This window comes from Somniosus microcephalus, chromosome 16 (assembly GCF_052327205.1).
Source record: "Somniosus microcephalus isolate GS21.2 chromosome 16, FLI_Smic_1.0, whole genome shotgun sequence".
In the NCBI taxonomy this organism is placed as follows: domain Eukaryota; kingdom Metazoa; phylum Chordata; class Chondrichthyes; order Squaliformes; family Somniosidae; genus Somniosus; species Somniosus microcephalus.
The window spans coordinates 12,881,096-12,903,292 of NC_141002.1; positions in this window are offsets into that span (position 1 = coordinate 12,881,096).

Sequence of the window (22,197 nt, forward strand, 5' to 3'; positions counted from 1 at the left end):
TCCAGGCCGCAGGTGCCACGCTCCTTTGCGATGTTTCCATGGGATTTCCTTGACCTATCGTGCCAGTCGCATGGCGCCAGAAGGTTTTTGATGCCATACACGGGTTGTCGCACCCGGGGATGAAGGCTTCGCAACGGCTTATGTCAGCTAAGTTCGTCTGGAAAGGTATGCACATTGATGTCCGTGACTAGGCTAATACCTGCGTCGTATGCCAGAAGGCCAAAGTCCAGCATCATGTCAAGGCTCCAGTGGCTGCGTTCACTGTTCCGGAGCGTCGTTTCGACCACGTGCATGTGGACCTCATGGGGCCGCTTCCGCCTTCTCAGGGTTATATTCATCTCCTCACCATAGTGGACCGCACCACTAGGTGGCCAGAGGCAATTCCTTTGGTTTCCACCACTTTGGCAGACATCGCTAGAGTTTTCATCTCCTGTTGGGTTGCTCATTTCGGGGTACCAGCGGGCATCTCTTCTGACCGCGGGCCGCAATTTTCCTCAGAGCTTTGGAACGCTGTGGCTCAGGGGCTCGGCACCAAACTTCATCGCACCACCGCCTATCATCCACAGGCAAACGCCCTTTGTGAGCGATTCCACAGGTCGCTTAAAGCCTCTCGGTGCAGTCTTCGCGGTGCAGGATGGGTGGACAGACTCCCATGGGTCATTTTGTGTCTTCGTACGGCACCCAAAGATGATCTACAATCATCTTCAGCTGAACTCGTCTATGGCCAGCCGCTCCGTGTACCAGGGGATTTCCTCCCTTCTCCCACAGAGCCATGGTCCGCCTCCCAGCAACTCGTTCACCATCAGGAAGCGGCCAGATGCTTTGCTCCGATACCTACGTCCAATCACGGTTTGCAGAACTCCTACGTGCCACCGGGGACTGAAGAATGTGGAGTATGTCTTCATCCGTCACAACGCTCACCGGGATCCACTCAAGCCCCCTTACACTGGTCCTTTCCGCGTCATCGAACCAGGAGACAAATCCTTTTCGGTCGACGTCGGAGGGAAGCCGGATCACATCTCGGTGGACCGCTTGAAGCCGGCTCACCTGGACCTGGACCACCCTGTCATAGTCACTCAACCACCCAAACGTGGCCGACCACCCGCAGCCGTCGTACCAGATCAACCAAAGCCGCCTGCCAACTCGACCGCGCTCGCCGTGGCTGCTCAGCCACAACCGACTGCCAACTCGACCACCGGTCATCAACTTCCTCTACCAGGGTATAGAAGTCGATCGGACAGGCTTGTCAGGCCTCCTCCTCACCTCACTTTTTCTGTTAAAGACAATTCTGGGGGGCGCATGTGGCGGAGCCACCAAAGGACACAGAGCGGTTGTACATAATTCCTTTAACAGCAATGTAATTACTGTCTGTGCCTGTACCTTTAATTACACTGTTTGACTGTACAATATCTAGTTACCTTTACAGCGCGGTTTCAACGTGATGACGTCATGCCATTAGTCACGTGATGCCCCAATGGCGGGAAGAACGTGATGACGTCATGACATCAGTCTTCTGACCAGAGGATCAGTCCTCGTGGAGCCCTCAAGGAGAGTTGACCTGTTATTGATGTGTTCTAGCAGTTTCCAGTTTAAACTCGTTTTGTTTCATTACAGTTCATTATTTTAATTGCCTGAGTCGAACTCAGTCTTTTCGATAGGAACCTCCGTTCCTACAGTAGCCAATTTGCGCACAGCAAGGTCCCACAAACAGCGGTGAAATTAATGACCAGATCATCTGTTTTAGTGAACCACGGCTGACACTGTCAGATCTACATTACATGCCCTCAGTGTTTCTTCTTGGATATCTTGCTCACCTAACTACACAGAATTCACAGGGACTTGGGTACGTTCTACAAAGACATCGGGATTGCATTTTTCTCTTAGTGACTGAGTGCCAGCATTTTGGAACAAAGCCCAGTGTACATTAAATCGAAACATTGTGTTCAAATCATAGTCATAGTTACAGTTCTATAATCACTCCCATCAGTAATAAATGTGGAAAAAGCTTCAGCGCCTCAGTGAAACCAGCCAACTGGGGCTTGCTGGTCAGAATTGAAAATAATCCTATTTATCAGGTTGTACCTGGTATGCACAGACTCGCATTGTGATTTGAATTTGTTTGGAAATGCCAGACCAGCGAAAATGTCCCCATTTAAAAAAGAATCAACCCCTAAGGAGCTGTGTTCTCTTCCAGCTTGACTGATGGGATGTCTGCTAGGTGTAACAGTGCTTGCACAGTCTTAATGAAGGTTGCGGGGGAATGAACACATGGGACAAAGCTGGCCCTACCTTGGCACTAACTGCCATTAAACTGTCAATCTCAGACCACAGGATGACTGGTGTGGGAATTGGAAAAAGTGGTAGGGGGTGCTCTTGTGAGGTTGAAGTTGAGGCAGAGTCGAAGGAGCTTTACTTAGCAGCTATCGGCGCAGTACCTGAGCTGGGAGTGCTTGAGACTGACACTGGATGCCTAAAGCAGAAAGTGTTCCATTCCACAGCACTAACAGCCCTCGTCTTGACAAGCACAAAAAATTGTTTATAAAAAAGGAAAAAAAAAGCATTGAAGGAGTTGCATCAGTTTAGCTAAACAGAGGAAATAAATATCTCCCTCTCCTTGGCAACCTGACTGATACTGAATAAAATTTACCACTTGAGAATTATTCATCACTTGTGGCTGCGATGGCAGATGCTGCTCTCTTTATAAAAGACCAGAACACACCATGCCACTGAGAATTTACTCAGACAAGTTAATTCAATGTACTTGCAGTCTCATTGTAGTAATTTGCCTTGTCCCACAAGCCCATTGGCAGCTAAATGTTTCATCAGCAAAGAGTTCACATACAAGGTTTAATCTCATCAAATGAACAGGCTGTTTGACGACCATTTGACAACTGTTTCTCGGTGAACTCAAGCAGCTGCGGAACTTTCCACCAAGCGCAGGCAAAAGATGTAACCCAAAATCACCCAGTGCTACCAGGCAGGCGGACTGCATTTAAAACTGGGTAGCATTGTAGTGAGGGCCTGAATGCTCATGAGAGAACGCAGCCCAGATTTAAACGCAACCCAGCCTTATGGATGATGGCTCATTTCTGTACCCGGTACTGTATAAGGATATATTTTTATTCATCTTTTTGGTGAATTTTTGTACTCATTCAAATTGAGATATGCTGGAACCTCTTGCCATGTCAGGCACCCGGTCGGGTACAGCAATGAGATACATGGCCAGATAATCTGTTTAAATGATGTTCATTTAGGGATAAATGTTGGCCAGGACACCTGGAGAACGCCCCTGCTCGTCTCAATAATGCCATGTGATCTTTTCCATCCACCTGAGAGGTAAAAGAAAGAACAAACATACTTACATTTATTTAGCGCCTTTCACCCTCAGGATGTCAATAAAGGTTTGTATTTGACTGTAAAGAAGTACTCTTGATCATAAGCGATGTTAGGTCCACTTATTCTCATCTGAAAGATGGCACCTCCAACAGTGCAGCTCTCCCTCAGTACTGCATTAGAGTGTCAGCCTAGACTCATGTCTCTGGACTGGGACTTGGATCCACAACCTTCTGACTCAGAAGTGAGAGTGCTACCACTGGGCCACGCTGACATCTATACATAGGTAAAGCTATATCACAGAATCACAGAAACCCCACAGTGCAGATAGAGGCCATTTCAGCCCATCGAGCCTGCACCGACACATATCCCACCCGATCCCCATAACCCCTACACCAACACATATCCCACCCTATCCCCGTAACCCCACGTATTTAATCCCCCTAACACTAAGGGTCAATTTATCATAGCCAATCAACCTAACCCGCACATCTTTGGACTGTGGGAGGAAACCGGAGCACCCGGAGGAAACCCACGCAAACACGGGGAGAATGTGCAAACTCCACACAGACAGTCACCCGAGGCCGGATTCGAACCCGGGTCCCTGGCGCTGTGAGGCAACAGTGCTAACCACTATGCCACCATGCCTTAAACCCTCCCTCCTCCCTCGAAGAGCATCCTCTACTGCAGGGGTATCCAATCTCTTTGTCTCCATGGGCCACATAGACCCTTGGTGGGTCAGATTTAAATTTTAAATCTGTGATATCTTTCATTCCCATGTATCTCATGTTGCTGATACGAACAAACCTTGGTTTTAATCAGGAAACCATGGGAAGTCATTGTGTACATCACATAACAGTTAGCACCTTGGTACCAGGATGGTTTACAATTATTATGCTTGGCAGGAGGCTTAGTTGAACAGACATATAGGTGCGACATGTTTCCACACCAGAGGGGGTGCTTTTCATTCAAGGTTGTAACTTTCATTGGCAGCTCAGCAGACTAATTCTTGGTACTCAGAGTTGAGGGTGGGGTCAGAGTAGAGTTTTTGTTTCATCCTCTTCCTAAAACAATGAGAGAGAGACAGCAATCTCTCTGGACAGTCAGGCAGAAACACACAGACACAGGCACAAGTATGGCAGAGTGAACCCATATTGCTTGTAATAAAAGCTAGTACCAGTTAACAGCTAACTTGTTAGCCCAGGGACAGCTAACTTGTAACTGTGTTTCCCATAGAACAGAGGCAGGGATGTATAGAAGGTTGTTTTATGATACAAGGCGTGGTAGGAAAAGATCTGTCTCACAGGAATACTCTATTCTATTCATTTATGTACGCTATATATCAGATACACCAGTTTATTGGCTTACGATCAGCATCATCTTACTAGAATGCTTTTCAGTCCACCTTCCATAAAGACAGAACATTTGGTGCCATGTGCAAGATCATTTTATCCATTGTATACAACAAAGGGTTTATGTTACAATCCCTGGGTCATGCTATTTATTAACTAGATATTGAAAGAAAGAAGAAAGAACAAGTGTACTTGCATTTATATAGCGCCTTTCACCCCCTCAGGATATCAATAAAGGTGCATATTGGACATTAAAGGCATACTCCTGATCATAAGGGATGTTAGATCCACTTATTCGAGTGACTGGTGATGCCAAATACGAGAAAGAATATCTACTCTAGACCCATAAAATTTGTAAGAGATGTTCAAGTGTAATTAGGACTAAAAACAGAAAACTCTGGAGATACTCAGCAGGTCAGGCAGCATCTGTGGAGAGAGAAACAGAGTTAATGTTTCAGATTGATGACCTTTCATCGGAGCTGAGGAAGGGTCATCGACCTGAAACGTTAACCCTGTTTCTCTCTCCACAGATGCTGCCTGACCTGCTGAGTATTTCCAGAGTTTTCTGTTTTTATTTCAGATTTCCAGCATCCCGCAGTATTTTGCTTTTGTATAATTAGGACTAAGTTGCCCAGGCTTTATGGGATGTCTTGTCGGAGCTTGGGAGCTGCTTGTGGACACATGTCTAGTTTGGAACCCTGTCCTACTGCACAGCGTGACATTTCTACATTCAAAATCAGCTGCCCTTGTAGGCTTTCTCAGTGCGAGTGCTGGTAAATGGCAAATTAGGTGAGCCCAATCGCCGTGGCAACTTGGCTGAGTCTGCCTGGACATTTCATGTAGGACCCTAACAGTATGTTCATTCCCTCAGTCTGGGCTGGTCTCTAAACAAACTGCACCATCAGTCGCCAACGGTTCAAAGAGAAATTAGTTTGGGCATTTCTAATGCAATTGCCCCAACAAGCCATCCCATAAATCTTAGGCAGCTTAGTCCTAATTATACTTGTGGACTGATAATCGTTTCCCTTTAATTGGAGGAGGGCCACATGACTAAAATGTTGATAGATGCAGTATTCATCAGATTGATGTATAATTTCAGGCTGTTGCAGCCTTGCTACACTCCAAGAAAGGAAATATAAGTGCTTCTAGCCATTAACCATTGTCAATCCAGGTATGACTTTCAATATTTGGCTCACTTGTCTTGTTCTAAAAAATGAGATGAATGCCACTTAAATTGCCTGCTAGCGCTCATTAATGAGGCTGCATGGCATTTTGGTGCTTGACTTAATGCCCTCGCCTAACAGTGACCAGCTGATTGGGAGTAAACTAGTCGTTGCTGAGGATTTCGAGCCCTACTTAAAGGTATATCACCCTTTACTGTTCACTTGCTGCTGGAGCTGCAAAGAGGACCTCTGAAACACATCGAGTGATGTTGAGTCTGTATGTCCCAGTTAAGTTTAGGATCAATCACTGGACACAGACAACAAGAATAACTTTTAACAGGACTTTACTATTCGGAGGTCAGGGCTGAACTGCCCAGCAAATCCTTACACAACACTTATATACCGGTGTGGTTACCACCGGTATTACAGTATACAGCAGCCAAGAGAAAGTAGTACATCTCTTAAAGTAGTTCTCTTAAGGTGGAACAGGTTACATACACCACAACCCTCCCTTTTTAGCTTAACAGTTATATCCCCATTTAACATAACATAATAACATATATACAACTTCATGCAAAACAGTTCAAAGATTCAGTCTCTGAGGAGGCCTCCTGATTCGAGTTGGATAACGCCTTTCAGGGGTCTCTGATTCTCATTGTTGGGGTGACTCATCTAGTTGGTCTCTTATGGATTGGACATCATCATCAGGTACATTCACTTCTGAGGTAGATGCTTCAGGTTCACTAACTTCTTCCACGGTTGTCTCTGCCGTAACCATGGGCTCGACCCTTGTTCTCGATTCTACCAGTTGGTCAGCATGACGCCGTATTACATTTTCACCAATATCTACCGTGTACATCAGGGGTCCTTGTCTGGCCCGAATTGTTCCAGATTGCCATTTCTCGTTTTTATAGTCCCGGGCTAACACTGGTTGTCCTATTTCGAAACTCCGAGTGGTCTTGTTATTTATATGCTGGAACTGTTTGTTTTCAACTTCCCTCCGCACATTTGGTTTTAACAAGTCCAACCTGGACCGCAACCTCCTGTTATAGAACATCACGGCAGGACTTTGGTTTGTCACTGCATGAGTGGCGTTTCGATATGCCAGTAGGAATTTGTCCACCTTGTGTTGTAGTGGAATCTGATCTTCGCTCATGGCCTTTATTGCTTTTTTAAACGTTTGTACAAATCTCTCGGCCAACCCGTTTGTAGCCGGATGATATGGGGCAGAGGTATAATGTTTCACCCCATTCTTCATGAATCTCTGGAATTCTTCTGACACGAACTGTGGTCCGTTGTCTGAACATATTTGTTCTGGCAATCCATTTCTCGCAAATATCGTTCTTAACACCGCGATCGTCTTTTCCGAGGTAGTGGTAGTCATCTTAATCACTTCTGGCCATTTAGAATGTGCGTCCACCGCAATTAAAAACATGGAGTCCATGAAAGGACCAGCAAAGTCAATATGTACACGTTGCCATGGGGTTGAAGGCCATTCCCATGGATGCAGCGGTGCAATCGGAGGTGCATTTTGCACTTTTTGGCACCCTGAGCAGCTTTTCGTCAGCTCCTCTATCTGTTGGTCGATACCCGGCCACCACACATAAGCCCTAGCAAGGCTTTTCATCTTGACTCCCCCCAGATGACCTTCATGCAGTTCCTTTAGAACTCTCTCTCTTAACTTAGGAGGAATAATCACCCTTGTTCCATACATCAATGTTCCTTGACAGACGGACAGCTGTTCTCGTCTTGCTGAGAATGCCGGTAACAGTGGATCACCATGTGCTGGCCATCCCTTCACTGTCACTTCGTAGACCCTGGACAGTGTCGGGTCGTTCCTGGTTTCTCTTTCAATACTTGCATTGGTGACTGGTAAACATTCGATGATGGTCGAGTGAAATAACTCAACAGGGTCAACCGTCGGTGCCTCCTCCTCTGTAGGTAGTGGCAGGCGCGACAGCCCATCAGCATTACCATGCTGCTTTGTACCTTTGAATTCTATCTGATATTGATGTGCCCCTAGGAAAAGGGACCATCTCTGGAGTCTCTGTGCTGTCATCACCGAAACACCCTTCTTAGGGTTAAAAATGGATACCAACGGCTGGTGGTCTGTCAGAAGCGTAAACTTTTGGCCCTGCAGGTAATGATTAAACTTCTTTACTCCCCATACAAGGCTGAGAGCCTCCCTATCTATCTGAGCATAGTTGCGCTCAGTGGAGGTCAATGATCTGGATGCGAATGCAACTGGCCTCTCCTGGCCATTTGGCAACTTGTGTGAGAGTACTGCCCCAATACCATATGGAGAAGCATCACAAGCCAAACGAATAGGCAGCGTTGGGTTGAAGTGAGCCAACACTTCCTCTCAGGTGATCAATGCCTTGCTTTCGCGAAAGGCCCTCTTACAGTCCTCGCTCCACTTCCATGGTACTCCCTTCTGCAAAAGAGCGTTCAGCGGGTGCAGCACCGTGGATAAATTTGGCAGAAACTTATGGTAATAGTTAATCAACCCTAGAAACGACCTCAATTGGGATACATTATCCGGAGCGGGAGCCTTCACAACAGCTTCGATCTTTTCAGGAGACTTATGAAGCCCCTCCTGGTCAATGACATGACCACAGTACGAGATCCGCTTCTGAAAGAATTCACATTTCTGGCGATTAACTCGAAGACCATATTCTTTCAATCTGGTGAGCACCAGTTCCAAGTTTGCAAGGTGTTCCTCGTCATCATCTCCTGTAATCAGAATATCGTCCAGGTAACATTGTGTACCTGGAATTCCCTGTAATACCTGCTCCATGGCCCTCTGCCAAATTGCTGGAGCCGATGCCACTCCAAAAACCAGTCTATTATGCCGGTACAAGCCTCTATGCGTGTTGATCGTGAGATACTGGCGTGACTCTTCCTCAACTTCCATCTGTAAGTACGCCTGCGCCAGGTCTATCTTGGTGAAGTGTTTCCCGCCAGACAACGAAGCGAAGATATCCTCAATCCGTGGAAGCGGATACTGCACCGTGTGAAGCACCGGATTAACAGTGATCTTGAAATCTCCACAGATGTGAACCTTCCCCGCTTCCCCCGGCTTGTTGCTCGATGAACGCTTCATGTCGGGAACAATGGGCGTGGCCCACTCACTCCAGTCTACCTTAGACAGTACTCCTGAACGTTCTAGCCCTTCCAGCTCAGCTTCCACAGCAGGTCGTATTGCATAAGGTACCGGTCTGGCTTTGAAAAATTTCGGGTTTGCATGTTCTTCAACCTTGATGTTTGCCGTAATTCCTCTCAGTGTTCCCAGTCCCTGTTGGAACACCTCTTTAGCATCGTCCAATATTCTGGACAATCGTTTAGGTTTGACATCTTTTTTACCAGAATCTACCGTTAGTGCTTTTAAGGAATGCCAGTCCATATTTATTTTCCTAATCCACTCCCATCCCAGTAGTGGTGGACCTCCCTCAGGTAGCACATATAAGTCCATTCCTCGGCTTTCTTTGCCCTTGTGGACCACCTTTACCTCTATCTTCCCGATGGGGTATACTCTTTGCCCTGTGTATGTTTTCAATACAATCTCCGTATCCCGTAGGGGAATATGTGGGAATAACCTTTTGTAATCTTTCTTATTCATGACCGTCAATGCCGATCCAGTGTCCAATTCCATCTTCACTTGGACTCCTGCTATCTGAAGTGTGACCCAAATCATTTGGAGGTCTGCTTCCTTACCAACATTGTGTACTCTTAGACTACCCAGTTCATTACTGCTGGAGTCTGAATTTGACTTCTGATCGTTCGAACTGTTCTCTGTCACCTTGTGTACCTTTTTGTACTTTTCCTGCGGTGACTTTTTGTTGCTGGTCTTCTTTCCTGACCGGCATACTTTAGCTATGTGACCAAGCCTGCCACATTTTCTGCATTCCTGATTTTTGAACCAGCACTGGTTCTGATCGTGCGTTGTCTTTCCACAACGATAACATTTTACTGTACTCAAGACCATTTGATTGGTGCAGAGTTCCGGTGACCATAGCTGCATTTCCGCAGTGCCTCTCGCTGCGGCTTCTTGCGATGCTGCAATAGTGACAGCTTTATCAAGCGTAAGATCATTCTCTTCAAGCAGTCGCTTTTGTGTTCCTTCTTTTAACAATCCACACACAAATTTATCTCTCAGCGCATCTGCTAGCCCTGTTCCAAACTGACAGTACTTCGATAGCTTACGTAGTTCAATTAAAAATTCAGCGTTGCTTTCGTCTTTCAACTGCGTTCTTCTGTAAAATTTAAATCGTTCCGCTATCTTCAGCGGCGTGGGGTTTAAATGATTTTTCAGGACAGTAACAATATTCGCGAAGGTCTGATCCGTCGGTTTATTTGGTGATAGAAGGTGCTTCAATAGCCCGTATGTCTTCGCCCCCATTGAGCTTAATAAGGTTAATGCTTTCTCATCATCTGGTACCTTATTTGCTTTACAATAAACTTCCATGCGTTCTACATACGTGGTCCAATCTTCGATATCACTATCAAAGGTATTAATGCTCCCATGTTTAGGCATCCTTGCAAGTTTTTAAATTTTTCTTTTTCTCAAAATGGCGGCTTCCCGCGCTTGTCTTCTTCCCCCGCCTACTAAAATGGTGGCTTCCCGCGCTTGGCGGTCTTTCCCGCGCTCGTCTTCTTCCCCCGCCGACTACAATGGCGGATTCCCGCGTTTGCCTTCTTCCCCTGCTGGCTGCAATGGCGATTGCCTTGCTGCTGCTGTTCTCGCTTCCCCAGCGGTTCTCACTCCCCGACGCTGCTTTGCCTTGCAGCCCCGCTTGCAGCCCGGTCCTGTACACCGGCTGCGTTTGAGTTCTCCGCGGCTCTCGAGCCTTAAGCTGCCCCAGTCGCTGCGCCTCTCGGCCTCGATTGCAGCCCGGCCCTTTCTACCGGCCGTGGTCGAGCTCTCCGCCCTTATTCCTCCGTTTTCCCTCCCCTACTCCACAGTCAACGCGGCCGACTTTCTGCTCGTGTCGCTGATCGGCTTACCCACCACCATGGTAGAAGGGATGATCACTGCCTGTCGCTGATGGAGGGCTTCGTGGTCAGAATTCTTTTTCTTTTTAACCCGAGTTCTCGATGCCTCCCGTGCGATGGTGCTCAGCAGAATGATGAGGGCGGATGCCTCTTCTCGACGCCCGTTTTGAGGACGAAGCTGCCTTGGATGTAAATTTGCCGCAGGGTAAGATCGGACTCGTCGCCACTGTTGAGTCTGTATGTCCCAGTTATGTTTAGGATCAATCACTGGACACAGACAACAAGAATAACTTTTAACAGGTCTTTACTATTCGGAGGTCAGGACTGAACTGCCCAGCAAATCCTTACACAACACTTATATACCGGTGTGGTCACCACCGGTATTACAGTATACAGCAGCCAAGAGAAAGTAGTACATCTCTTAAAGTAGTTCTCTTAAGTTGGAACAGGTTACATACACCACAAGTGACTTTCTGGGACACTTTGTCGAGACTTCACCAACACTCGAGCAACAGTTATCCTGGAAATTCTCTGAGGCCTTCACCTAAAAAGAGTAAGTGCTGTGCTACTCCACCTTATAGGAGTCACCAGGAGAAAGGGAGTGCTTGGTCATCGGCACCTTGCCAGGGGTCCCCCTTGGTCTGGACAAGGAATGGGAGAAGGACATGAGGCCAGGCAGAGCAGCACCAGCTGCTGCAGGAGAGAGCGACAGGAGGGCGAGGAGGGCGAGGTGCAGTCCTTCCCCCTGCGGGTACAGGACATCCCTCCTCCTCTGGACCTCCTCCGCCAAGACCTCCAGTGCCGTGTCCGAGTGCGTCCTCTCCCTCGGTCCCTGAGCTATCCTGAAATGTGCTGCGGTGTGTCAGCCAGCCCTTCAGTGGGAGTGGGTGCAAGGAGCCCACATGTACTGCTCCAACAAAATTATGACTAATCAGCACTTGAGTGTTAAACCTGTGGGTTTTTGCACCTCCAGGCAAGTTCAAATTATGGTAATCAGCAACTAGGACCAAAATTGCGTGCTAAAACCAGACTTTCATACAGGCATGTCTTATTAGCATAGCACCCATTTAGCGTCTGTTTTCACCCTTTCAGCAAAATAACCCCCATAGAATCATACAGCACAGAAGGAGGCTATTCGGCCCATTGTGCCTGTGCCGGCTCTTTGAAAGTGCTATCCAATTCGTCCCACTCCCCCGCTCTTCCCCTGATGCACTCTCCGCCATCTGGTATTCTCTTCACACCGCCAAACAGACTTAGTGGCTGGTTGGAGACAAGGACTATCCACTGAAGACATGGCTGATGACACCATTGAGAAGGCCAAGCAAGGAGGCCAAGGAGAGTATAATGACAGCCACATGTCCACCAGATATGTCATAGAGCAAGAAATCGGCATGATGAAGATGTGCTTCGGATGCTTTGAGAGAGCTGGAGGAGCCCTTCATAACGCACCAGCCAGGGTCTCCAGAATCATCGTTGTATGCTGCACACACAGCGCAATAGGAGGATTGGAGCTGCAGGAGGAGCAAGGCGCAGAGCGCACAGCCTCTTCAGAGGAGGAGGAGGAGGAACAGGTGAACCACAAGGAGGAGGATGAACCTGAGGTGGAGATGGCACCAGCAGCAGCACACATTGCTGCCCGGGAGGCCCGGGGTGGCCTCATAATGGCCCGATTTACTTAACTTGCACCAGTGCTCCCATATGGCTCCCAGATGCTGTACCCCCTCGCCAACAGCAGCACAAAGTAGTCCTGACATAAGAAAATTACTAGGCACTTGGTCTAAGCATTAAACAACGCTTTAATCAACTGTTTTACAACATGGAGATCTAGTTGTGTCCTTCATTAGTTCCTGTAAAAGAATGTCCTGAGCAAGCTGGGCCCATGCCCGAGTATTTATACTCTCCCTGGACAGCGCCACCAGCAGGCCACCCAGTATTATTTCATAAGTCATTTCCACGTGAATGACAAGATTCATGTCAAGCCGTACATTGACAGAGCCATTCCTCTCACCCAAACCCCCATTGCTCAAAGTTAAGTAACGTCTCACCATTCACTCCAAGTGATAAAGCCACTTCCCAGGTAGCAGGTAAAAATGGACAAGATCGGAAATTTGTGCAAACAAATAAATTTATGTGCGTCCTAAATATAACTGAAACTTAACATTAACAATTTGTGAAACACCCATGTGCATACCCTTGTGCATCTACGATTCTGTTTTCTTTTGTTCCATGTGCTTCTACAATGTGCAACCCCTGTGGACTCAGAAGAGGCAGAGGCAGGCTGCTCACTTCCCTGCTGCAACTGCTTTGACACTTTTTCAGATGTCTTCTGGGTTTTAGAGCCTGTGAGGGTCCTGCCAAAGACTCCTCCTCCTGCAACTATGCAGAGGCAGACTCGACCATTGGGATCTGAGGCAGCATGTGGGGCTCCGACTGAGAGGGAGGCAACGGGGGAGAAGTGGGAGCTCTTCCACGTCCCCTGTCACCATCATCCCTCTCATGGGCCACTCACACTTGCCTGCTAGCTAAGAACTGGAAAGCACCTTGCTGCACATCGGTGGGGCGATGAAGGCCTATGTCTACCTTTACATTCCTCCTCGAGATGAGGTCAATGAGCATCTGCAATCTGTTGTCCACAGCAAGCATGTTCTCGTTGGACTGGTGCATTTGCTGCTCCATGCAGGTGGCCATCCTTTCCATGGAAGAGCACATCATCGCCATCGCCTGCGACATGGTGGTTCTCATCACATCAAGGCTGCAAAAGTTGCCAGAGCCTCGCACATTTGTTGCTGCCCCTCCAAGATCACCCTCTTTCTCGATGGTCCCCGAAGTTCAGCATCTGCATGCAGCTTAGCAGAGCTGGGAGTATCCTGCGTCCTCCGGCGAGGAGTCTCCACTGCTGTCTCCACCATCTGCTCTTGCTCACTTGTGATCTGTGAGACACCAGGTGACAACAGTACTCTATCTCTCACAGGACCCACCGAGGTGCGCCTATCTGCGCTGCTGTTGGGTGAACATTGGCCTGGTGATGGTGCACCCTCAGAGAGTGCAACTTCCTCTGAGGAGTCGTCTTCCTCCTCTGGCTGGACAGTGTGGTGGGGAGAGTAAAGAGATGCATTAGAAGTCTTATGATAAGAATGTGTAACGTTACCATTATGCACATGATGATATTTCACTGGCTGCTGACATCAAGTCACCATGAGTGACTGTTGTATACTATTTGGCTGTATGATATTTAATTCTGTCACCAGGTTGGTGGGAGGTCCCCCTCTCTCCATTTCCCACCGCCATCAGCTCTGCAACTCCAGAGATTTCAAGCGCCTCTTTCTCTGCTGGAGTCAAATTGGTGAATATTGGAGGGCCACCTCTGGTTCGCTGCATCTCCCTGTAAGGAGGGAAAGAAGAGAACTTTGTGTGAGAGTGATGGAATGAGTGTAAGGAATGGATGGGCTACATCTGTAGAGGGTGACTATGAGGGAATGGCGTGATATTGTCAAACGGCCTCCTTCTGTGGTGTTACTTCCTATGATTGCATTAGGATGAGGGTGAGTGTCAGTGGTGGTTAGTCAGATAGGGATGTGAGTAGCTGCATAGCCAGAGAGGGATGGGTGCACCTGTAAGTTAGGTTGGTGTGAGGCATCATGTGCAGGAGTAGGCTTGGGAAGGCAGAGTGATGGAGTTGGGGTGACAGGCACATCAGGCTGTAGTTGAATGTGGCATTGCACTCACCTTTCCTGACCTTATGAGATCATTAAATCTTTTGCGGCTCTGAATCCACAACAACCTCACGACATACCAGTTGCTGACCTCCCCCGCGATCTCCAGCTATGCCCTCTTGGTGTCTCTGGCTAGTCTTTTGCAGCCATCCGCAGGGAAGAGGACCTCCCTGCATGCTCTGACTCCCTGGACCAGCACTTCCAGGGAGGCACCTGGGAATCTTGGCGCAGCCCTCTGTCTGTGTGACTCCATGACCCACACAAATATCAGTGATATGCAGCAATTTGTAGCTCTTGCAAATACCTTTATCTCTCCTCCAACAACCTTCAACTGGGATGTGTGCAAGGCTGCTTTAATATTTGAGCAGAAAACGAGTCATCGATGACGTCATCAGACCCGCTCCATTTAACTGGGCCGGGAAAGCCGCAGGACTGTTTCAATTGAATTAAGCCCGCACACACCCGCCCCGAGGCTCAGGTAAAGAGTCCGGCCAATGTGGTCCAAAAATAGCATCCATTTAAAAACAGGAACTCTGACTAGTTATTCTGTCATCATTTTTCACAATGTTTTTAAAGATGCGATGCCACGTAACTTTATTTTACTAACGGAAAACTGTTTAGAATAAACATTTCCAGTGGATTGGACAGTGCAGTGCGTGCTAGCGGCCCTGTTGCTTCTAGGACATGGGTTCAAATCCAACCCAGACCTGGTCGGATAAAAGTATCCTCCATCTGTTAAGGGTTCTACCTGAAGTAAGGTTGGGAGTCTCAATCTAGTTCATAACGAGCAGTGGGCCCGCATCACAAAAGTGCTGCTAATTTGGCAATCAGTGCTAAGAGCTGAGACTATTTGACCTGACACTAGATGGTTAAAGCAGAAAGTATTTCATTCCCCAGCACTAATATCCTATAGGCACAAAATTTTAAAAATCTATAAAGAAAGGAGAACATTAAGTGTCAGCCTTGGCTCAGTGGGTAGCACTCTCGCCTTCTCAGTCAGAAAGCCACAGGTTCAAGCCCCAGAGACTTAAACACAGAATCCAGGCTGAGACTTTTTTTTATTCGTTCCTGGGATGTGGGCGTCGCTGGCAAGGCCGGCATTTATTGCCCATCCCTAGTTGCCCTTGAGAAGGTGGGGGTGAGCCGCCTTCTTGAACCGCTGCAGTCCGTGTGGTGATAGTACACCCACAGTGCTGTTAGGTAGGGCGTTCCAGGATTTTGACCCAGCGACGATGAAGGAATGGCGATATACTTCTAAGTCAGGATGGTGTGTGACTTGGATGGGGAACTTGGAGGTGGTGGTGTTCCCATGTGCCTGCTGCCCTTGTCCTTCTAGGTGGAAGAGGTTGTGGGTTTGGGAGTTGCTGCCGAAGAAGCCTTGGTGAGTTGCTGCAGTACATCTTATAGATGGTTCACACTGCAGCCACGGTACGCCAGTGGTGGACGGAGTGAATGTTTAAGGTGGTGGATGGGATGCCAATCAAATGGGTTGCTTTGTGTTGAGCTTCTTGAATGTTGTTGGAGCTGCACTCATCCAGGCAAGTGGAGAGTATTCCATCACACTCCTTACTTGTGCCTTGGAAAGGCTTTGAGGAGTCAGGAGGTGAGACACTCGCTGCAGTATACCTAGCCTCTGACCTGCTCTTGTTGCCACAGAATTTATGTGGCTGGTCCAGTTAAGTTTCTGGTCAAAGGTGACCCCCAGGATGTTGATGGTGGGGGATTCGGTGATGGTAATGCCGTTGAATGTCAAGGGGAGCTGGTCAGACTCTCGCTTGTTAGAGATAATCATTGTCTGGCACTTCTGTGGTGCGAATGTTATCTGCCACTTATCAGCCCAAGCCTGAACGTCGTCCAGGCCTTGTTGCATGTGGGCATGGGCTGTTTTCATTATCTGAGGAGTTGTGAATGGCAATGAGCACTGTGCAGTCATCAGCAAACATCCCCATTTCTGTCCTGATGTTGGAGGGAAGGTCATTGATGAAGCAGCTGAAGATGGTTGGGCCTGGGACACTGCCCTGAGGAACGCCTGCAGCAATGTCCTGGAGCTGTGATGATTGACCTTCAACCACCACAACCATCTTCCTTTGTGCTAGGTATGACTCCAGTCAGTGGAGCGTTTTCCCCCTGATTCCCATTGACTTCAGTTTTACTAGGGATCCTTGATGCCACACTCGGTCAAATGCTGCCTTGATGTCAAGGGCAGTCACTTTCACCTCACTTCTGGAATTCAGCTCCTTTGTCCATGTTTGGACCAAGGCTGTAATGAGGTCGGGAGCCGAGTGGTCTTGGTGGAATCCAAACTGGGCATCAGTGAGCAGGTTATTGGTGAGTAAGTGCCGCTTGATTGCAATGTCGATGACACCTTCCATCTCTTTGCTGATGATTGAGTAGACTGATGGGGTGGTAATTGGCCAGGTTGGATTTGTCCTGCTTTTTGTGGACAGGACATACCTGGGCAGTTTTCCACATTGTCAGATAGATGCTTGTGTTGTCGCTGTACTGGAACAGCTTGGCTAGAGGTACAGCCAGTTCTGGAGCACAAGTCTTCAGCATGATAGCTGGGATGTTGTCGGGGCCCATAGCCTTTGCTGAATCCAGTGCGCTCAGCCGTTTCTTGATATCATGTGGAGTGAATCGAATTGTCTGAAGACTGGCTTCTGTGATGGTGGGGACCTCGGGAGTAGGTCAATATGGATCGTCCACTCGGCACTTCTGGCTGAAGGTGGTTGCAAATGCTTCAGCCTTGTCTTTTGCACTCACTTGCTGGGCTCCACCATCATTGAGGATGGGGCTATTCATGGGGCCTCATCTTCCTGTTAGTTGTTTAATGGTCCACCACCATTCACGACTGGATGTGGCTGGACTACAGAGCTTTGATCTGATCCGTTGATTGTGGGATCGCTTAGCTCTGTCTATAGTACAGTCTGGGCTCCCTATTGCAAAAAGGATATAGAGGCACTGGTAAAGGTGCAAAAAATATTTACTAGGATGATACTAGAACTGAGAAGTTAAAAGTATCAGGAAAGACTGAACCCAGGTTGGGGCTCTTTTCTCTAGAAAAGAAAAGGTTGAGAGGCGACCTGATAGAGTCTTTAAAATTATGAAGGAGTTTGATAGGGTAGACGTAGAGAAGATGTTTCCACTTGTGGGGCATTCCAAAACTAAGGGCCATAAATATCAAAATAGTTGGAGGTCAGGACTGTTAGAATGAAGGCTGCATTTAGTGACACCACTATTCACGGCCAGAATGCAGATGATTGGGTATTTTCCCTTTCAATCACACCTGCTGTAAGTGACTGGGATTGATTTTACGCACATGTGACTATCCTCCACTCACTGCGTGTTGCTGGAGAAATAATCCTGCTGTAGTGGGGTGACTCTGATTAAATAGACTCTGTTTGCTCCGCCCCACCTCCAACTCATTGGCTGATACAGTGGTGTCAATACTCACTCTCTGGAAGGAATTCCATCAGCTGTCAGAACCAATCAATTCAATGTTACTTTCTCCCACTGCTGGGTGTGCACAAACATATGGCAAACACATTTCAGATGAGTGGATGGATTTTGAATGGTTGCAGTTACAGGCCTGTTTATTTAGTATTTGTCCATAAACTAGTTATATATAGCCAATAGCTGCTAAAAAAAACAGCTTTTTAAAATGTTTTATTTTCCAGAAAGGCCGTTGTCTTAATTGAAGATTTATTCAGGGCAATTTTAACTTTCACCGTTGCAGAACCCAGCTGATTCTCATCTCGTTGAAATCAAGGGGATGAGAATCAGGTGGGCTCTGCATTAGGTGACTGATCTGCACTGCCAGATAGCTGCCCGGGGGCTGACAGTGAAAATTACCCCCCCCCCCCTTTCTTTAAGACTGATTGCAGCCACTGTTTTTGGAGAAATGGAGGATGTTCCCTGGTGTAATTTCAACATTTCTGTCACTGCCCTTGTGCAATTTCTGGGGTTCAGAAATAAAACGAGTTAGCGGTGCAGAGCGGTGGTGAGCGTTTCCCAAATTCCAACAGAGACGACACTTCAAAAAGTACTTCATTGGCTGTAAAGCGTTTTGGGATGTCCAGTGGTCGTGAAAGGCGCTATAGAAATGCAAGTTTATTTTTTTACTTAATTTCAAAACTTATACTGAGATTCCCTTATTCCCACAGAGTACTATTGTGATGTGTGATGTTGACCATTGATCTTTCTGTGGGTGAATTGCAGTGCTGGGTTATGTTCTGTATCTTTCAAACCACTTTTTGGTTTGATTATGGGCTCCTAGTGGAGATGCTTTGGTCACTGTGCAGTTAACCAGAGAAAGAGCCAACACTCTCTATCTTAGCATGGTCAACATCCGTGGGGTTATGTGAGGACTGATTGAAATAACTGGCACCAGTTTGATCGATTTCAAACACCAGACTGGAGGCTGAGGGTCAGGTTGACCAGAGGGCAGAAAATTAATCCTTTTTATGCAAACCACATTTTCATGCACTTCCGTTTTTAATTGCTACTGTGTAGAATGGTTATTGTTTCCTAGAACATCAAACTTTTTGACAGGGTGAAAAAAGCGATATAGGTCAAAAATTACTGATAGCAGACAAATGTTGAATGCGTTCATACGAGATTCCTCTGTCCGCTGCCTAAACAGAGGCATTAGCCAGTTTATTTAAAGTGGGTTAATGTCATTATTACAGTAGCAAACAGAGGAATAAGGGGGCACCCTTTTAAATCGGAAATGAGGAATTTCTTCTCTGAGGGTCGTGAATCTTTGGAATTCTCTTCCCCAGAGAGCTGTGGAGGCTGGGCCATTGAGATAGATTTTTGAATGGTAAGGGAGTCAAGGGTTATGGGGAGTGGGCAGGGAAGTGGAGTTGAGGCCAAGATCAAATCAACCATGATCTTATTGAATGGCGGGGCAGGCTCGAGGGGCCAAATGATCTACTCCTGCTCCTACGTCTTATGTTCTTATGTTCTTATATGAGCACATTAAACGTTCACTAATTATTATTACTGGCAGTAACTTCTAACCTCACGCTTTTTAAGTTTATAACAAACAGATAATGAGGTTAATATTTGAAAGTGACGCTTCATCACAATCCATTCTATGATACAGACTCGCCCAAATTCACCCTGGAGCGACTTAAATTTATAAATTGTTCATTGAAGATAGTTAAAGCAGCATATCCTCCCTCATCTGTCTCTGGGCTGCCTTGGAGTTTGGGGCAAAGACAGGCGTGTGATAGTGAGACACTTTTGTCTTGTGAATAGCGAACAGGCTATCAGTTGGGGTTATTGCAGGGGTGTGAGAAAAGGACTCAATTCATAAATTAACATGAAGTATCTGGGGTTAAATTCCTAATGAAAGGATCTGGACTATATAAGGTTGTACCAACATCCCTACAACTACCTTTATATCTGTAACTGTTCCAGGAGGTACCACTTTTGGCTTGGAAGGCAGAAGTTTTGAGGGGTGTTGAACACGTCCCCAAGCCGCCAGAAAATAAATCTCATGCTTTCAGCACTCCCCTCCCCCCTCAATAATTTCTCTATATACCATTGCTGCAAACTGCACTTCAGTGTCCATTAAATGGGTAATTGTGCGTGGCTTTGCTCTTGGTATAGGGCCTCACTGGCCACGAGGACGGGTTAGAGATAACCCTATGACACCACAGGGCCAACGTGGGGCTGCACCCTCATCCAGTGAGACTCTGCAAAATTGCCCCTTTCCCCCTCGCACTGGAAGAGAAGGAATGCTGGTGTAACGCAGCTTCAGGTCGAACAAGTCTGTGTCCCACTGTAGTTTCAGCCTATCTCCTTATTCTCACACATCACAAAGCCCAGGGCTGACTTTGAGCAGTCAGCTTGTGTTTTGAAGATGTTGCTCACCTTTTGCTAGCTCTCTAGCCCAGTAGTATGTAGCCCAGTACCCAGTAGAATTTAGCAACCATGCAGCTCTGACATTTAGCTTTTGGGGCAGGAGACTTGTGGGCGGGGAGGGTGTCAGGTTCTGGAGACTAGCCGGTCTCAGACCGCCAGCAATTTTTTTCCAGTTCTAGAGTGTCAGTCGTGGCTCAGTGGGTAACACTCTCGCCTCTGCATCGGAAGGTTGTGGGTTCAGGTCCTACCCCTAGAGACTTGAGCACAAATTCCAGGCTGACCTCCCAGTACAGCACTGAGGAAGTGCTGCACTGTCGGAGGTGCCATCTTTCAGATAAAACATTAAAACAGGGCCCTCTTTGCCCTTTGGTACTATTTCAAAGATCAGGGGAGTGTCCTGGCCAATATTTATCCCTCAACCAATCTGGTCATTATCACATTGCTGTTTGTGGCACCTGGCCGTGAGCAAATTGGCTGCCTCGTTTCTTACATTACAACAGTGACTACACTTCAAAAAGTACTTCATTGGCTGTGAAGTACTTTGAGATTTCTTAACATTGTGAAGTGACAAAGGATATTTCTAATTTTTAAATGGAGGCAAAGAGGGATGAATCTTTTAAGTTTTATATTAACATTTCTCAGGAATCATTACCGTGATCTCAGCTTTTTAAGGGCAAGTTCACAGCAAGAATGGTATGTTGTATGATATGGCCTTCTTAAAATCTTCTGCAACTGTTTTGTGCATTGAGCAAAACAGTAGGTAACTAAAATAGAGCGAATAAAATGTCATTCATGCAAACCTAACAAAATCAGAGTGATAAATGATACTGCCTATCTCAAGAATGATAAATAACTTGGTCAATTTTTCATATCCAATTTCAACCAGCATGTGTTATGTTGAAATTGTGTTTGGGAAAAGAACCAGCGTTTGTGCTCCTGAGCAGCAGCCAGTCATTGCTGCTCAGAAGTGTGTGTGTGCGTGTGTTTGTGTGTGTGTAGGTAGGCCAGGTGAGAAAGATTAGCCTTGGTGGGGATGCTCCTCCATGTTCAAATAACCTACCAACACTTTTTCGGCAGCACCTCCCAAACCCGTGACCTCTACCATCTAGAAGGACAAGGGCAGCAGGTGCATAGGAACACCACTACCTCCAAGTTCCCCTTCAATTCACACACCATTGTTACTTGGACACATATCGCTGTTCCTTCATCGTCGCTGGGTCAAAATCCTAGAACGCTCTACCTAACAGCACTGTGAATGCATCTTCACCACACGGACTGCAACTAGGAATGGGCAATAAATGCTGGCCTTGCCAGCGCTGCCCACATCCTGAGAATGAATAAGAACTCACATGAAGAATAGTCAGTTGAAACCAGGAGTCAGGTTACAGCTAGCTGAAGTAGGATCCTTGCCTCTGGCCCACTAATGCTCGAGTCCACACTGTTGCCTAGGCTGAGATCTGCTAATTCATCACAGCCTAGGAATCAAGCCTGGGACCTTGTGGACTGTTTTGCCGGGCAAACCATTTAGCCACTGTCCCAATGCTCAGTCTGTAGATCTGAAATTCAGCCACATATTCTCACGATCTCGGAGATAGATGACCAAGTCAAGTATTCTTTTCGCTGCCTGCATTTAAAAAACTATTGATCATTAGCATTGACTGCTGACAACGGCCTAGAAATTCACTAGCCTTCGCGCCGCTTTTGAGGTGCTAGAGGGACTAGCGCCAGAGTTATGGCCAGTTTAAAAATTCCCTGGGGCCCTAAATCGGCGTT